Raw genomic sequence first — 20027 nt, 5'->3', positions numbered from 1 at the left:
GAGGAATGCTGAAATGAAGAAAGAAAATTTAACCATGCTGTTCTTGGTTGAAGGACTCCATTTGTAACCCGAGCAAAGCAGGGCAAAGAAGTCAGATCTTCCAACATCTATGAAAGGACTAGGGAGTTACCATTATACCAGCATCGGTAAAATGGCGATGCAAAATCCACTAGTTCAACCTGGCTTTCTAGACTCGCCTATCAAGAGATTAGGACAAGTGAAAGAATACACGGGGTAGAAAACTAGCAACATATGAAGGGAAGGGAAGAGTGCAGAGATTTCAGCTTACAGCTATGGCCAGTTGAAAAGTGAGAATGGGGAAATGTTTGTTTTACATGGGAAAACAATATTGAAGGACCCTATTTGTGACGCAAAGAGTTTTATTATGCAGTCACAGATTTTTGGGATTGATTATAGAAAACAGCTGCAATTAATATAATTTTTAATAGTACTTTACAGTAATTTTAAATAACTTATTGGTTCAATTCTCCATAGGTCTTCATATTCTTCTTTTAACTTTGTTATCAATGAGTTATTAATTGAAAAAATATGTTTTGCCTTATTCTAAAAAGAAAATTCTTTATACTTTAAATACCTACTAGTCATAACCTAAATTTTAAATTTAAAAAAAATAATAAAAAGATAAAAAATAAATAAACAAAAAATATTTGAGAATTGGGATAAGAAAACACAAATTGAAAGTTTGGGGACTAATAAGGATTGAATTATAAATTTAGGAGTCAATTTAGTCAAAAAAAATTAAAAGAATTGATAAATTTAAGGACTTAATTGAATTTGAAATTAATTTAATTACTGAAATCAGGGACCTAATTGTTAAATGTCAGAAGTTCAGGGGTCAATAGCCATTTCTAAGGATAAAACGGCGCCGTTTTGAACCACTGTTCATCGTCTTCTTCATTTCCAGACCAGGGGTCGATTCAACAGGAAACCAAAACCGTTTTGGACCACTTCTCCCATGAACGTCTCCTCAGCTGCCCATTATCTTCCAGAGGCCACATTGAACAGTTCAACAATAGTAGGACTGTTATTTCCCTGTTTCTTCTCAAAGAAACAGAGGCGTTCGTGCTACACGATCGTGAAGCACGAACATATGAAAAAAGGCCATACTCTGGCTTTATAAAAGCCAAAGAAGGCCATAGAGAGGGGGGGCGAAGAAGGAAAGAATAGACAGACTAAAAAACATACAGAGAGAAAGACAGAAACGAAAAAAACACAGGAACAACACAGAAGCCAAGAACAAACGCAAAAAAAAATAAAGAAAGAGTGCCAGACGCAGAGAGCAACAAAGAAAAGACTAGAGGAAGGGAAAGCAAGATGAGGCTAGTCGATTAGCAACCTCACGCCTTTGCCTCTAGCTACCAGGTAAGTTATTCCTCTTCCCCACTTTGCAAATTCATTTCATTTGTTACTGTTCGAAGGTAATATAATTACCTTGTTACTATTGCAAGCATGCGTGAATAATTCACGCATGCTCGCAATAGTGCCCAGCCGGGTCACTGGTTTGGGCCAGTGACAGGGCTGGGCAAGCTGGGTACAGCCCAGCCCATAAGGGCTAAGCTGGATCCAGCTCAAAACAAACAAAAGCATGCTGGGCCTGGACCTCAGGCTCAGCTGGCCTAGTCCTTCTTATTTTAGTTCTTCTTATTTTGATATTTGGTCAAATAATCCCCTTCTTAATATAAAAAAATTTCAAAAATATTTGTGGGTCTCTCGTATTTTTTTTTAGGTATTTCATTGTATAATTAATCTGTGAATTTTTATTGTGAAATGCAAATCTAGTGTACGACATCTTTTTTTAGAGAAAAATAAAAATATACACGCATTGATTTACATTTATTTTGTTCACTTACGTCAGAGTCATGAATATCATTCGTTTTGTTTTTTGGCTATGTAATACTTACCAACACCAGAGTTAGAAGTATCCGTAATTGAATATTCATTGACACCAGAGTCATGAATATTACAAGCAAACCATCATAGCATAAACCAACAAACTTTTAGCAATTTAAGACAAAACCATTAATGCAGCTTGCAACAAGCAGGACGTTTAAGGGGTGATAATATCTTTTATTTCACGTAACCAGTCTTGTACTATAGAATCTCTATTAACCAATTAAGGTTCCTAGTGACTATAATACTAGGTGACAACTCCTTAAACAAGACATTTCTTCATCAAAGAACAAGATGCCAGAAGTCTATTCTTTTTATTTTTATTAAATAATTTTTAAAGGTCACCGCGATGTCGGGTATGACACTTCTGTACTGGCAGTACCCTTTAAGCCATTCTCATTATTTTTGCTTCGAATCCTTCTATACTAACAGTACCCTCTAAGTCATTCCCTAATCATCAGAATAAGCCTTACACAATGGTTGCCTTTGACGAGTGCAATTTTTGTAAGCAGAAAGGTTATTGGAAGACTTAGTGTTCCAAGTTAAGACAACAGAATCAAGCTTGGAAGCCTAATAGCCAATCACAATCTAATGCTTATAGACCACCTCAGAGTTATAAACCACCACACCACAATACTGTAGTGGTAGCTTCATCAGGCTCTATTACCGATCTTAGTACTCTAGCTGAGCAATTTCAGAAGTTTCTCTCTTTACAACCACAAGCAATGTCCGCTTCTTCTTTCTTTGATCAGTTTCCTCATAGTTCCTCAGATATGTCACATTCTAAATAGGTCTTGGATTCTGGTGCTTCATATTATATGTCTTCAGATTCTTTATCTTTTACCTTTGTGTCTCCTCCACCCTTCATTTCTGTACTGACTGTTGATGACACTCTCATGCCCTTAATAAGTGTTGGTTCTGTTGTCATACATCACTTGTCTCTCCCTAATATTTATTTTATTCTGAAACTCAAATTGAATCTTGCTTTTGTTGGTCAATTACGTGATTCTAGTGATTATTTAGTTATTTTTTCTTCTTCCATTTGTTGTGTACAGGATTTGCAGTCTTAGAAGTTGATTGAGATAAGCCAAAGAAGAATGGACTATATATTTTGAATGGGTTAAAAGTGTCAGTTGTCGTTGTTGCTATTACTACTGTTGATTTATCTTCTTTTCGTTTGAGTTCTTCCTCTTCTAGTTTTTATTTATGACCTTCTCGTGTAGGTCATGTTTCGTCTTCTCGTATGAGATTTTTGGCATCCATAGGAGCTTTAGAAAATTTGCAAACTTATGATATTTCTAATTGTAGGGGATGTAAACTGACAAAATTTTTTCTTTTACTTTTTAATCAAAGTATTTTTATTTCTTCTTTCCCATTTGACTTGATTCATTCTGATATATGAGGACCTTCTCTCATTGCCATAAAAAAAAGGTCTTGATATTATGTTTATTTTATTGATGATCATACTCGTTATTGTTAAGTTTATTTAATGAAACATCATTCTGAATTCTTTGAGATATATATAGCCTTTCAAGCTTTTGTCAAAACTCAATATTCTATTGTAATCAAATGCTTTTGGCGTGATTTGGGTGAGAAATAAAACTCTAATAAATTTTGTCAATTGCTTGCCTTAGATTGAACCATTCATCAAACTTCATGTACAGATACTCCTAAGTAAAATGAAGTTACTGAAAGAAAACATAGACACATTGTCAAAATTGCTCATTCTCTCTTGTTATCTGCTTATCTTCCTAGTGAGTTTTGGGAGAAGTTTTCCTTACTGCTGTAAGTTTGATTAATATAATTCCATCTTCTCATAATTCAGGTTTTTTGACTTTTGAAAAGTTATATGGGTATATCCCTGATTATTCCTCATTTAAAGTCTTTGGTTGTATTTTTTTTTTATTCTTCATCCTCATGTAGAACGTAGCAAGTTGTCCTCTTGATCTGCTATTTGTGTCTTTCTGGGTTTTGATGAAGGTAAAAAGAGGTATTGTTATTTTGATCCAATAACTTAGAAACTTTACGTGTCTCGTCATGTTGTCTTTCTCTAGCACATACCTTTCTTTTCTATTCCATCCACAACTAATAGCTTTATTAGACTTGATCTTATTCGTATAGATCCCTTTTCTGAAGATTATGATAGCTTATCATCTTACGTTCCTAGTACCTCAAATACCCCTTTCAATGTTCGACGAATTTGTACTAATCAATCTGCAGGTACTGACACTTTATTCTCCAGCACACCTTAAGCTCCATTCTTATCTACAATCCCTCAAGCTTCATTTAAGATTGTGGATCTACTTCTATGTCAATCTATACACAATTGCAAGTCCACAAAGTTACCATATTTTGCTTATTCTTGTTATTTTTCATTATTTACTTCCTTTTTAGCTTCTATTCATTATCTCTCTAGGTCATCTTCTTATAAAGAGGCAATTCTTGATCCTTTTTTGCAGCAAGCTATGAATGAAAAACTTTTTGCTTTACATAAGACAAATATTTGAGATTTGGTTCCTCTACCTCCTAGTAAGAGTGTTGTTGGTTATCGTTGGGTGTGAGGGCAGGTCGCCCATGAAAATAGACCGTGCGAGTTTGTAGGTCTGTCGTCCCTGAAAATAAACCAGGATGAACCTGTGCGGGTAGGTCGCTCATGAAAATAGACCAATGTGAGTGTGCGGGCAGGTCGCCCATGAAAATAGACCGTGTGAGTGTGTGGGTCGGTCGCCCCTGAAAATAGATCAGGATGAACATTTGTGGGTAGGTCGCTCGTGAAAATAGATAGGGGTGACCAAATCCGGTTCGGTTCAGTTTTTAGCTAAAAAACTAACCAAAATAAAATTTTGGAAAACTGGAAAATTCAAACCGGAACCGGTTCAAACCGACCGGTTTCGGTTCAGTTCGGTTCGATTTTTTTTACAGCAAAACCGGAAAACCTGTATTATTGATTTTTTGGGCTTTCTAATGGGTTTTCTAATGGGCTTGTAATTGATGAAAATATTATCTAATTTTGTTACAAAATTCTATAATATATTTAATATGTTTTGTCACTAAATATTCATTTATATTAAATTATTAGTGCTAATATTGTGTTTAATATGTTGTAAGTCTTTCTAATATTTGTGTTTTGGACTTCTCATGCATCAAAGTTTAAATAACACACACACCAAATTAAAATTTAAATTACAAAGCATTGCCTTCAAAATGGCTTAAAAAAAACAACAAATAACATTGCTATAAAAAAAAAACACTTCATGCAAAAAATATAAATCTTCATTGTGCACATCATCCCAATCAAAATGCACATCAAGATGACAAGAACATTGCACTTTGATTCCGTAATACCATTGACATCAAAACCTAAAAATCAAGATCTAAAATTATAACATGATAAAATAAATTAGAATATGTAAAAATAAAAAAGTAGTAATTTACCATCAAAATAACTTTTGAACTAATTATCATCCGTTACTAAATGTAATTTTCCACCAAATTCTACAAAATAAAAAATTAGACATGTTAGATGATTGCAAACAATTTAATTAATAAATTACAAAATAAAAGGTGCAAGTTTCTAAAAAAAAATTACCTGACTCAAGGTTTTCGTAGGTTTCAAGATCATTTATCAAGCTTCTACTATCAGTTGGAATTGATCCATAATGCAACCAATTTTGACAACAAATGAGTGCTTGAACAGTTGCTGGAGATAGAGAACTTCGAAATTGATCAAGTACATGACCACATGTGCTAAATGCTGATTCAGAAGCCACTGTGGATATAGGAATAACCAGAACATGTTGTGCAACCTTTGAAAGTGTCTTATATTTCAAAGCATTACTTTTCCACCAACCCAAAATATCTAACTTATCATCATTAGGATCCTCACAACCATCAATCAAATACCTCTCAACCTCATTTTTATTTTCCACACTATCCACCTCCTGCAAATGTCTTTTGAATCGAGCCAAAGTGTTAACATCTACCTCCACATCATCAATAGCACTAACATCCTGTTTATGCCTATTATTATCCACCACTTCATCAATTTTCAAATAAAACTCATACAAGCTCACCAAAGTATCTTTCACCTTATTTGTTAGCAATTGTGCTTTGTCATAATCATACAAATCACCAATACAAAATTTCACATATTTCAACTTCAAACGTGGATCTAAGACATTAGCCACATATAACAAAAAATTCTGATTTACTTCACAGCCCAAATACTTCTCAAACTTTAACATCATATTCATCGCCATTCCACTTAAAATACTATCTTTATTTTTACACAATTGCAACAAGTTTGTATGTATGTAAATCAATTCATTGAAGAAAGAATTTGATGTGACATGCAATGAGCCAGAAAATCTCAATGTAACCATATAAAAGATCTTTAAGAACTTAACCAAAGTTCTTGCATTTTTCCAATCCTCCAAACCAGGTGGCTCTATGTTTTTTTATTCCCCTTTGAATCAACCTCCAAAAAGTAACTTATATACCTAGGTTCTTTTTCACCTAGCCTCACAAACACCTTTTCAAACTTTTCAGCAGCTTCTAGCATAAGATAAGTTGAATTCCATCGAGTTGCAACATCTAAACACAATGATTTCTTACACTCTATATGCAACTTTTCAGCACACTTCTTAAATGCAAGATGCCTCGATGGTGAAGATCTCACAAACCTAATTGCATTTCGAATCTTAACAACTGAAACATTAATCTCTTTCAAGCCATCACACACAATAAGGTTTACAATGTGTGCACAACATCTAACATGTAAGTGCTCATTTGACAATATATTAGTTGGCCAATCTTTCATCACATTCTTTAAATATGAAATGGTCACATTATTAGAGCTTGCATTGTCTAATGTAATAGTCAACAGTTTATCAATCCCCCACTCCAACAAACAATTCTCAATAACTTGGCCAATTGTCTCACCCATATGATTGGAAACTTGATAAAAATTAAGAATTCTTTTATGTAAATTCCAGTCATCATCAATCCAATGAGCTGTTAAACACATATAATTAATATTTTGGATTGATGTCCATGTATCTGTTGTTAAGCACAATCGTTGACCCCTAAGAGCTGTCCTCAATCTATCCTTCTCTTCAACATAAAGTTTCAAACAATCTCTCATAATTGTAAAACGAGAAGGAATGTCAAATCTAGGTTGCATAGTCCTAGCAAAGAATTTAAATCCCCGACCCTCCATAAAATTAAAAGGCAACTCATCAATTATAACCATCTTTGCTAGTGTTTGTCTACATTCATCATAATTATAACGTATTGCCTTAAGACTTCCCACATTTTGTTCTCCCAATTCACCATTCTCTATCTTAGGTTCTAATACCAAAACCTTTTGTTTCTTATCAACCACAAAAGGAAACTTCTTGCACACTTTTAAATGACTCCACATATTACTTGTGCCATTAACAATAGTATAACATGCATAATGTTTTCCACAATAATTACATTCAGCTCTAGGGGTTTTAGGATCAACATCAAGTTTTGTAAAGTGATCCTAAATTTGTGACTTTTTTCTATCTTCAGCATTTCTTTTCCTAGATATAAGGACTTGAGGTTGTTTACCTTTTGTATCTGTGGTGGATCCTTCATTGGTTGATTCTGCAATAGTTTTTGAAGTTGGAGAAGTGGTTGATGTTGGTGTAGTGCCCGTGGATGAAGCATTTTGAATTTGAGTAGTTTCCATCTGTTATTACATAATGAAAACATGTTAAAAACCCATAATTTATAATAGACTTAAATGTACTAAAATTCAAAAAAACTATCAAACTAATAGAAACTTAAATGTCAGGCAAAAACAAAAAACAAAAGGGAAAGTAATATCAGCCAAAAAAAAAATCTGCCAAGCCTAAGTTCATTGCCTAAGTTCACTGCCAATCCTAAGTTCACTACCATCTGCCAAGCCTAAGTCTCAAATACACATTTCACACCATCAAAATGTCCTTGAAATTCTGATTAACAGTCTATTTCGAGATGCAATAGGAACAGATTTACATACTATATTATAAAAGCAACAGATTCTTAGTCATTTCAGGAAATAGCAACAGATTTTTATAACAATAAGTTCACTGCCAACTGCCAAGCCTAAGTCTCAAATTCACACCATCAAATTTTCCTTCATTAGATTTCAACAAATTTCTTTCTTCCTTTCTGTCTTTGAGGTGTTGTTTCAACTTTTATAAATAGTCCAGAAAAAATCAACAACTAGTGACAGAATTTTAAATATCCATTATGTTAATCAGAATTATTCACGTAATTAGTGACAGAATTAATGAAATTAATGACTAAATATAGGACACATAATCACATTACACAAAACACATTACAGTATTACACAGAAATACAGAATGAATGGCAATGAGGAGCTTTACACATAATACACATTACACAGAACACACAAAACAAAAGTTACAGAATCATACAGAATACACAGAATGCACAAAAAATAATCATCGCTACGCTAAATCACAGAATACACACACTACACAGAATAATAGATTTATTAATGCAGAAAAAAATCAACCAAAATACACAGAATACTCAAACTCTGATTTTTTTGTAAGGATATACCAACAAATACACAGAATCACAAAGCATATGTAAAAAAAAAAAAAAAACAGAGATTGACAGAAAAAAGAAATCATACCTGGTGTGAGTTGGGACACGATTCGAGTTCGGGTGTGAAAGAAGGAGGGACTGGTTTGCTAGATTTGGACTTTGGAGACAGAATGCACAAAAAAAAAAACAAATCATCCCTGCGCTAAATCACAGAATACACACTACACATAATAACATATTTATTAATGCAAAAAAAAAATCAACCAAAATACACAAAATGCTCAAACTCGCATATGTTAAAAAAAAAAATAGAGATTGACAGAAAAAAATCATACCTGGTGTAAGTTGGGACACGATTCGAGTTCAGGTGTGAACTCTGGAGGTTCGGTGTGCCGATGGGGTGTGTAACTGTGTATCATGTGACTCGTGGTCGTGTGGGAAAGGGATGTGGCTGACTGGCTAGGTTGTTAGTTTTGAAGATGAAGATGGCGTTGGAGAGCCAGAGAGCGATATGGATGAAGAATCGAAGGTGGATTACCTTGATTTTGTTTCAAAGTGGGTGAAAATGTGAATTGTGTGAGGTGCGGCTGTGAGGATTGAGGGCGGCTGCAAGGAGACGAAGTCGCGGAGTGTTTAGGGTTAATTAGGTTTTAGAAATTAGAACGTGTTTTTTTTTTCCTATTTATAGTACCCCTTAAATCGAACCGGTTTGGTTCGGTTGGGGTTTTGCCGGTTTAGGGTTTTGGAAACCGGAACCGAACCGAACCTAAAATTTTTTGAAAAAAAAAATCGGTTTAATCGGGTTTTTTTTCGATTCGGTTTTTTCGGTTTTGTTTTTCTCGGTTTCTTGGTTTTTTTGCTCACCCCTAAAAATAGACCAATGTGAGTGTGAGAGCAGGTCGCCCGTGAAAATAGACCGTGTGAACGTGTGGGCTGGTCGCCCCTGAAAATAAACCAGGATGAACATTTGTGGGTAGGTTGCCCGTGAAAACAGACCAATGTGAGTGTGTGGGCCGATCGCCCCTGAAAATAGACCAGGAAGAACATGTGATGGCAGGTCGCCCATGAAAATAGACCATGTGAGTGTGAGGGCAGGTCGCCCGTGAAAGTAGACCAATTTTCTTTAAAAAGGGCAGGTCTCCCAAGCTAATGAGATCATTTTCTTTTTCTTTTTTCTTTTTTCCTTACAAGCTTACTATGCAAGACATTAATGATGTTTTGCTTTGTAGATATTGTAAAGAGGGGGCATCTATTGGTACCTATTTTTGGGTTCCCACACAAAAATGAAAAAAATACAAAAAAAATATATCAAAAAAATATTCGGAAGAAATCCAAAAAAAATAATATGAGCGAGAAAATGATGCTGGAATGTTGAAAAATAGCCAAAAATTGATTGAGGAGGTTTAAAAATGCAAAATGTTGAAATTTGACAGTTTATCGTTAACTGATGAGGGCCCTGTTGACAAAGAAAATTCAAGTTGAGGAAGAAAAGTCTAAAATCAGATGTTTATGGACTCGATTAAATTTTATCTAAGGTTTAATTGAATTTATGGAAGGTTTGATTGCAAGAAAATTGATTTTTTAAGTTAATTTAGACTTCTATTAAAAGAAATTAAAGTTCTGGGGTCCAATTATAATTTTAAAGAGTTGATTTGGTCAAATCAGGGGTTTAATTGCATAATTGTTGAAGTTTGATGGCCAATTTGGGACTTAATTGAAACAATCCAAACCAAGGACCAAACCGGAAAAGGCACTAAAATCAAGGGATTCAATTACAATTTATCCGAGGGGCTTGTTTACAAACAAATACAAAACTCCAATGACCAAATCGAAAATATACATTTTGAATAGGAAAACAGTGCCGTTTCAGAGGCACTATTCATTCTCTTCTTCAGGAGCAGTTTCAATAGACAGAGGAATTGATTCAGCTACAAAAGCCACAAATTGTTTCAGTCATGGGGAGCATTTCACAGCTAATGCACGCCGACCATTACTATATTCATGCAATAACGCATGCATCCTCTGGCTATAAAAGCCAGAGGAGAGACCGAGCAGAAAGGGAGACCCGGGTGGAGAAATGGAAAAGGCATAAGGAAAACAAAGTGAGAGAAAAAGATTAAAAAAATACAGAAAGGAACTGAGAAAGAAGAAGACGGGAAAGATATGAAAACAGGGAGGAGCTTGTTTTAAAACAGGGGAAGAACCGTTGCCATTCTCCATCACAACCGCACCAGCACTGCCAACACCATCATCAGCTCATCATCTTCTTCATCCCAGCAGCCACTGCCATTCTCCATCACAACCGCACCAGCGTTGCACAACGGAAAGGAGAAAGACGAGACATAGAGGGAGAGAAAGAGAACAGGGAGAATAAAAAGAAACAGAGGGAGACATGAAGGAGAACTGGACAGCATAGGGAGACGATAACAGAGGAACAGACGAACAGAAACAAGAAAAAAACCAACAGCAACCAGCCTCCATCGTTGATGTCCCTTGACCTTGGAACCAGAGGCAAGGGAATAAAACCAAAGAAACAGAAGTAAGGGAAGAAACCTAGAGAGAAAGTCCAGAATAATAAAAAGAACGCAAGACCAGAATTGTCATCATCTTCAATTCTTCTAGAAACCAGGTGCGTTCGTCTTCATATTCTCTTAAATCTACAAATGAGCATATACACTGTGCGAAGGTAATTTAATTATCTTCGCACTGTTCAAGCACGCGTGAAACAAATTCACGCATGCATGAACAGCCAGTCGGGTCACTGGCTTGGGCCAGTGACCTGGCCAGGCTTGTTGGGTCCAGCTCCGCCACATGGGTCGTGCTGGGCCCAACCAAAAAAAAATTCTTCAAAAAATATTTTAAAAAATCTGTGATTTTCCGCAAAATTTTTACTGCATTTTGATCAATATCGGTTTGTATTTTTATATTGTAAAGGTACAAATCCAGTATTAAAATACCTGGTTTTCATCAAGACATTAAAAATAATAATAATAATAAATGTTTTTGTTTTCATGCATACGACCAAGTCTCTAAAAAAAATCATCATATTGTATTTTCATACAACAAAGAAAATTTCAAAAAATATGTATTAGCATGCATTTTGGCTTTAATAACCAGTTTATTAAAGCCACGAGAACGAAGCTAATATTTCAAAAATTCCAAAAACAATTTTTTTTAAATATTTGGGGTTACAACCTTATACGTAAGGCGTATTCTGAATATTAAATTCTTTTGTTGACATCAGAACAGTTAGGTTTTACCCGATAAGATAAGGATCTCCTTACCGAGGAGGACTTTTCTTAAACCATAGACAGACTAACAACTAGAAAGCACGACAAAACCTTAGATTTATCAGACAATAAAACAATGCAACTTACCTTAGGTAGGGCGTATTTGGGGTGTTAATACCTTCCCTTTACGCAATCAGTCCCCGTACCCAATCTCTGAGACCAGTTAGGGTTCCTAGTGACCAAAATACTAGGTGGCGACTTCCATTTTATTTTTCCACTAATAAAACACAAGAATTCCTTGTCTCCGCACATTTGCCATATAAATTAGATAAATTTTGAGGGTGGATGTTCTAGCCGCGACGTCGCACACATGAATTGTTTTGGCTGATTGACACCATAAAAACCCCGGCATAGGCCTAAAGTGGCCACCTCAAGTAGCCTTGAACTGTTAGATTTGACAGTTCATGGTGCCTTATTTGAACCAATAGTTGGGATCCTTACTAACCGAATCAAGGGGTGAAATTTTTTCCTTGTGTAAACAACATTACCCTCTCCCACCTCCTATAAATAGGAGTGGATTTCATGACCTGAGCATGAAAACAATCATGTCAAAATTTGGCCAAAAGCCAGCTTTCTTTATTTTTCCAATTGATGTTTCTCTCTCTTCCCGCTGCTTCTTTGCCACCACAACCTTCTCCACGCCGTGATAGACGGCGGTTCATCCTCTCTCCAAACTCATCTCCTCGTCGGTGATAGGGGTAGCCACCTCGAATTCCTCCCTCTCTTCTCTGCAGAATTTCTTCTTCTTCTCCTTCTTTCTTCCTCCGCCGCCATTTCTTCCACCAGAACCTCCACCCACCTCATGTTAGGCCAGTGACAGCAGCTCCTTCTCCTTCGCAAGGTTGCCTCCTACTCCACTCTGTCGTTTGCAACTATAAAGTTGCATGCAGAACATAAACTTACTGTTCACATTTTGCAAATAATTCACTTCTCACTTGGGCCGGGCCAGTTATGGACTAGCCCAAATGGCGAGGCCGGGTCCGGCTTGGCCCAAAAAATTTAAAAATAGAAGAAAAAATATGTTGGGCCGAGATATGCCCACCCTTTTCTAGGGCTGAGCTTGGCCCAGTTAGTTGTGCCGGCCCAGCCCCCATGTTTTAATAATATTTAATTAATATATATAATGAATATATTATAATATTTTAAAAAATTCAAAAAATTCAAAAAAAAATTCAAATTTCAAAAAAATTGTATTTTTCTCAAATATGTTTCTACCAATTTTTCATAATATCAGGTTATATATTTACATTATAAAATACAAATTTAGTATTAAAATACCTGATTTTTTTGAAATATTTTAAAAAAATTCAAAACATTTTTTTTAAAAAATCTCAAAACTTTTAAATTAATCTTCCTTTTCAAAAAAATAAAATTCTATTGGCATGTATACGGCCAAATCCTAAAAATTTTCGAAGCATATTTTCATAAAACAATTGCATCTTTCTCATATTTTGAAAAAAAAAAAAAAGATACTGTAACTAGTTTATAATCATCCATTAGAGTTTGAACAAAATATCAAAAAACCTTTTTCAATTTTTTTGGTCTAGATGTAGACTTTAATATATGTGGAGTGTTAAATCACAAGATAAAGTACACCATCAGGTATTAAAAATACAAAGTTTAGAAAATACGATGGTAAATTTTTACTTTAAAACGGTTAAGACTTCACCCAATAAAGTAGAGACTCTCTCATGAAAAAAGATCTACCTTGAACCGTAGACGAGACCAACAAATAGAAACCTGACCTGGAAAAACAATCAAACAACAATGCAACTTACCTTAGGTAGGGTGCACTGAGGGTGATGCATCTTCCCCTTACACAACCAGTCCCTTACATAGACTCTCGCAGACCGAAGGTTCTAAGTGACCACAATACTAAGTGGTGAGTCCTGAACATTAATCATAATTTTGTGATGAAATTCAAAAACCTTTCCAACACCACACCTCATTAGTAGGGCATGATAAAAGACTGCGCCGTCACTTGACGACGTCACGACGCTCCCCGCGACAACATTAATTCCACAAATTGTAAGTCTGTTACTGGTTTTTGTATCTTTTTAGGTGATTCTTTTATTTCTTGGAAGAGTATGAAATAAATTATTGTTTCTCAATCCTCAACCAAAGCAGAATATCGTGCTATGACATCTACTACAAAAGAGATTATTTGGTTACGTTTGTTACTTGCGGATATGAGAGTTTCCCTTTCTTATCCTACTTTTATGTATTGTGACAATTAGAGTTCTATTCAGATTGCTCACAACTCGATTTTTCATGAGCGAACTAAGCACTTTGAGATCGATTGTCATCTTACTCGTCATCATTTCTAGCATGACACCATTACTTTGCCTTTTATTTCTTCTTCCTTGCAAATTGTAGATTTCTATACCAAGTCCCATTCCATTTCTCATTTTTGTTTTCTAATTAGCAAACTCTCGATACTTGTGGTTGTCGCATCGTGAGTTTGGGGGGAGATGTTAAGAAATTCATTTATCTTGTTTTATTTATTATGGGTGGAATAATATTTTTAGTTTAGTCTATATATAATATCTTTGTATTTAAGTTAAAACTTGTACTTTAGAATAAACAGATTATAAGAACTCTAGCCCCCTTCTCTCTTATGTTTGTATTTTTTTGTATTAATTTGGATTGCTTTAACACATCCAATGTAGAGTCTCGCATTTTTTTTAATCATGGAATATAATAATTTTATTAAGCATATAATGGTGCAAAATAATATCACTCGTATTTTATTAAAAACAAAATCGTCAGAATGATCCATAGTTGAAACCCCTGTTGTTACTCATTTTTGGACCCCAAGTGCTAGAGACAATGTATACCTCTTTCGAACCAAGTGCAAAAGTGTAGCTCATATTTGCTGGAAAATTGACAAAAGTAGAGAAAGAAATATATTTTTTTTTCGAGAACCTGTTTGAGCTGTTTTCTGCTCTCTTTATCCTTCCTCTTTGCTGCCAAAATCATCAGGTTTTCTTAGACTGACTAGGGGTCTTCATAATGCTAAATTCATTCCTTCGTTATCTTGTTTTTAAGGTTGGATAAATCCCTTAAATTTTGCACTAAAAAAAAACTGATACTGCTGCTATTGCAATTTTTTGTTCCAAATTAGGCTCTGATTTTGACTTGGTTTCGTACGATATTTGACCATCCTAGCTATATTCTGTCACTCATGACATGTTGAAAAATTGACCTACACCTTTATTGGGTCCTAGGAATCACTGATCTTAGGGCAGACTCTTAGTCAGATTTGGATGCTCGGCATTGTTAAATCAAGAACCTTTTTGACCAACGAGATTACTGTCGGATTCTGTTCTTTAAAACGATTTTATCTCAATTTGACTCCTTCATCAAAGTTGTAGTCTTAGACGCGTAGATAAATTTGGGCTTTTGAATCGCTTGATTTCGATATCAGAAGCTCAAGATATTCCCCTTTGAATATCTAGTGTGAAAGTAGGAATTCCTGCCGCGAGAAGGATCACGATTCGATTTTTGCACTGAAAACTCTATTTCCATCACAAATTATGATTATTTGTTCTTAGGTCATACTCTTAGTCATATCGAGATTCTCGGCATTGTCAGTTTCTAAATCAGATCAGGAGACCCTTTTTGATCAACCAGATTACTGCCAGATTCTGTTCTTTAAAAAGATTTCATCTCACTTCAACTCCTTCATCAAAGTTGTAGTCCTAGATGCGTAGATAAATTTGGGCTTTTGAATCGCTTGATTTCGATATCAGAAGCTCAAGATATTCTCATTTAAATATCTAGTGTGAAAGCAGGAATTCCTGCCGCGATAAGGATCACGATTCGATTTTTGCACTGAAAACTCTATTTCCATCACAAATTGTGATGATTTGTTCTTAGGTCATACTCTCAGTCATATCGGGATTCTCGACATTGTCAGTTTCTAAATCAGATCAGGAGACCCTTTTTAATCAACCAGATTACTGCCAGATTCTGTTCTTTAAAAAGATTTCATCTCACTTCAACTCCTTCATCAAAGTTGTAGTCCTAGACGCGTAGATAAATTTGGGCTTTTGAATCGCTTGATTTCGATATCAAAAGCTCAAGATATTCCTGTTTGAATAACTAGTGTGAAAGCAGGGATTCCTGCAGCAAAAAGGATTTTTTTTGCCCAAGCTCGCGGGACTGATTCGAAGGATTTTTTTTTGGACCAAGGACTGTATCGAAAAGTGCTAAAATGAGGGATTGATTAGAAGAAGGATATTGAAAGCTGGAGAGGGGGGCTGGATCATCATAAATTACAGGATTTTTACCACAACGAATAAGGAAAACAAGACTTTGCAGCTGCACCCTCCATCTGATTTCTTTCCTTTTTTCTCTGCAAATTCCTGCTGTTTTTCCTTTATCATCACGCCTGATTTTTGGAGCTGAAAACCACGTTTTTGTTGCCTCATTTCAAAGGGAGCAGCTGGCCCTATGGAAGGAAAGAAAAGAGCCACACCCTCTTCTAAAACTGGAAAGAAATCAGACGTAAAGCACCAACACAAAATCAGAATATTGCAGTTTCCTTTTTGTGTTTTTTTACTGCAAATCAGTAGGGATTTGCATCCTAGAATTAATGCATTGAATCCTTCCTAAATAGAGACATATTTAGACTATATATAAGCCCCTCTAATGACCTAACGAAAGGAGAAGAGAGAGCAGAAAAATAGCAAAGAGAGAGCAGAAACAGAGGAGAAAAACAGAGAGTGAGGAAAAAAAAACACAGCAAAGAGAGACAAAAAAAACACAAGAGAGGCAGAGTAAAAAACGCAGTAAATAGAGGGAGTTTTCTGTCTTGCATTCTGGTGTTATTGGCAGAAAAGAGAGGAGAATAGAGAAAAACAAACGTTCGCTTGGTTTTATTTCATCTTCTGCAGAAAAGAAAACAGTGAGACCTGCAGGTAAGTCTTAACTATCTTCTCCTTTGTTGCCTTTAAATTTGTTGCACCCGTGTTTTCCTTGCTTTGTACATTCGGTTTATTTTTACTTCAATGAACGCTCGCTTTGTTTTGTTCCTGCCATGGCTTTGAGTTTTAGATGAGTGACTATGTTAAGAGGGCTAGCCTCTGGTGTTCCATTTTTTTTCTTTCTTTCGCTGTTTCAGAACTGAGGAACCGGGAAAGGGGGCTGTTGTTTCTTCATCATCAGCTCCCTTTTCTGTTCGTATCCTTCCATGCTTTTAAATTGAAATAGCCGGCCAGGTTTTCTGTAGTTTTTAGTCCGTGATATAATTGTGTTATAAAAGCATGCCGTCCCAAACTCTTCCTTTTTGTATGGAACTAGTATGCCAGTTTCTCCCGGATTGGTAAAAAAAATAGGTCATGATTCATGGACACATGTAGTAGGATTTTGATTTCAAAATTTCAGTTTCGAAACTTTGGTTCCCTCATGCATACAGGTTTAGTATTTTCCAGTGTACATAATTTTAAGTTGATTTGGCTTTAAATGATTTTTGTCACGAATTGTTTCAAGTTTCTTGAAGTTCTTATAATATGAATAATGGCTTGCTATTTTCCATTTTGGTGTTTACGTCTAATTGTGATGTTTGCGTTTTGAAAAAATATATATAAAGAAAAATGTTTGTTTTCTTGTGTGTTGCATACGGCCAATACCCTAACATGTTTTGAACGCTCTTTATATATATATATACACACACACAAAATATTCGAAGTTTTGAAAAATGTGTTTTCGCATGGATTTCTTAAACACACAAAAAAAATTTCTTGCATTTCTGGATTTTACAACATGTTTGTAAAACTCCAAAGGGTATTGGCCAATATTCCAAAAAATTTAAAAATCTTATTTTGGGGGGAAAATTCATCTATTATTCACCGTTAATGTTTAGATAAAGAAATCCTTAAAGGACGAATATCCAAAATATTATTGGGAATAATAAATCCGCACACATCCTTGAAAGAAGCCTTGATTGTAATCGAGGACATTTCATTTTTTTTTATTACTCCACGGTTTACGAGCCGTGAGAGTATAAAACACTAAAAAAAATAGGTTTTTTTTTAGCGCCCTAGATTCTTAAATTTTTATCCCCCCTTGCGATTTACGAGTCGCAAACTTTTGAAATACTAAGGGAAAAATGAGCTTTCAAAGCACATGAAATCTCCTTGGATTTCTATCCTAATAAATTTAGTTTGAATCAAAACTAGAAAAACGGATGGGATTAGAAAACACCAACACCATAGCAATTATAGAGCAAACCAAACACCAAGCAGCTTACCTTAGGTAGGGCGTACTAGGGGTGCTAATACCTTCCCTTTACACAACCAGTCCCTTACCTTAGAATCTCTGAAAGACCAGTTAGGGTTCCTAGTGACTAAAATACTAGGTGGCGACTCTTTTTTTTTTAAAAAAAAAGACCCTGAAATTAAATTGAAAGTCGTCGCGACGCCGCGCTCCGCTCGCGAGGGTGCGACAACCCCAATATAAGTATTCTAATAATTGTGACAAATACTTCATTTCCCTTCTAGAATAGCAAGAATAGCAATTTAAATTAGTCTATACGTACTCCTAAGATACAATTGAATATTCCATCTTTATTAATGTTGATTGTCACACAAAATGTTCAGGAAATAAAAATGAAAATTTATACAATAATCCTGTATTTGTAACCCGTTACAAAATTACTCATGGCAAATCCAACACAGATTATAATTCTTTTTGGCATGATTTTTATAAATTGATTTAATTTATTTTTTTAACTTTTGAGTCAAAAGTAAGTTATAAATATTTTTAGTTAGAAACAATTTTTTCGCTTCAATCAAAACGTTATTACTAAAGGAGACAAGTTTTAATTTAATAAAAAGTCAACTTCTAAATTATACTAACTTATTATACTACTTTCATTATCAAAAAAATTGATTTGAGTGAATTATTATCAAACACCCTTCTAATTTAATTCCTTTATTAGAATCTCATTGTTTCTCAAAATTATTCCCAACCTTTTGTAACTGTTATGTCTATTTTTTAATAAATTAGCTTAATTGATCAAACTCTAAATTTGTTTTTTTAAAAATTATTAATTTAAATTATATAAACCTTAAGATCATTGGAAACTTACATTATTGTTAACTTAAGGGTTTGTGAAATTAGTTGAAATGCATGTAAGTTGGCCTGGACACCCACGTTAATTTAAAATTAAAATTATTATTTGTTTGATTTAATCTTTAATTGTGTTTTTCTTTTTTCTTTTTCTTTTTCTTTTTCTTTTGGGACAACTGTCTTTCTTTTAAGAATTTAATCAACTCTTATGTATAAAATATTATTTTGATGTAAATTCTTTTATTTCTGAAAGGGGTAAAAATTGAATTACGACACAAAGAAAAATGATTGGATGGGACCAATGAGTTAGGTGGAATTTCTATTTCTATTTCTAGCATCGTGGCTGAGTGGTCCCAGAGGAAAAAAGGTCATTGTCACGTTAGTCATCGGATAATTTGCGGATGATGCCTTTCTTATAAATCCACCTCTTGCTGGAGGAAGGAAAGATCAACTTACAAGAAAAAAAAAGAGCCATCATCTTACCTGCGCCTAAGATGAGGAGCAACATGGATACAAAATGTTTCTCTGCTCTTGCAGCATCATTCTCTGCTCTTGCTTTTACGATCTGAAACAAGAGCAGAGAAACAGCATCATCTGCTCTTGCAGCATCCAATCATTCTCTGCTCTTGCTTTTCCGAACTGAAACATGAGATCAAGCCTGAGTTGATTTGCAGCACTCTGCTTGGAAATTTGACTAGTTTCCTCTTTACGTTTGGCAGCCTCTTTACTTATTTCCTGAAATCTTTTCCTTACTTCCATTTGACCCTCCCTTACGCGTTTTTGACCCTCGCTAATCTCAACCATGTCAGCTCTTATCTTTTTGATGCTCCTACTTAATTTTTTGTCACTTTTTTCCCGTTTCTGTTTGCATTGTTAATAAATTACATACGTTAGAATTTCAAAGAGTAAAAAAAGGTGGAAAGAAAAAACAGTCACCCACTGATAATTTAGTGCATAGACAGAAGGAAGCCAAGAAAACAATTAACAACGATAGAAGGAATGACCACTGCAACGCCATTAATTTAGAACGGCATTTCTAGCTAGTATTGTGACTTGTGAGCATGTATACGTACCGGACTCCTCCTTTGAAGCGCTTCGAGAGAGGACCTTTGTGCAACTTGTTTTGTATCCATGTTGCTCCTCATCTTAGGCGCAGGTAAGATG

At 35.0% G+C, this 20027-nt stretch overlaps 1 long non-coding RNA gene across 1 annotated transcript; it reads right to left on the bottom strand.

Annotated features, from left to right (window-relative positions):
- Positions 1-19640: 19640 nt before the first annotated feature.
- On the bottom strand, positions 19641-20027 carry LOC7454463 (uncharacterized). Its single transcript, XR_008057485.1, has 2 exons — positions 19937-20027; positions 19641-19724 (listed from the first exon to the last, which is right to left on the bottom strand). It is a non-coding gene; the product is annotated as an uncharacterized LOC7454463 (long non-coding RNA).

The sequence above is a fragment of the Populus trichocarpa genome, chromosome 15 (genome assembly GCF_000002775.5).
Source record: "Populus trichocarpa isolate Nisqually-1 chromosome 15, P.trichocarpa_v4.1, whole genome shotgun sequence".
Lineage (NCBI taxonomy): Eukaryota > Viridiplantae > Streptophyta > Magnoliopsida > Malpighiales > Salicaceae > Populus > Populus trichocarpa.
This window is presented reverse-complemented; position numbering and strand designations above follow the sequence as displayed.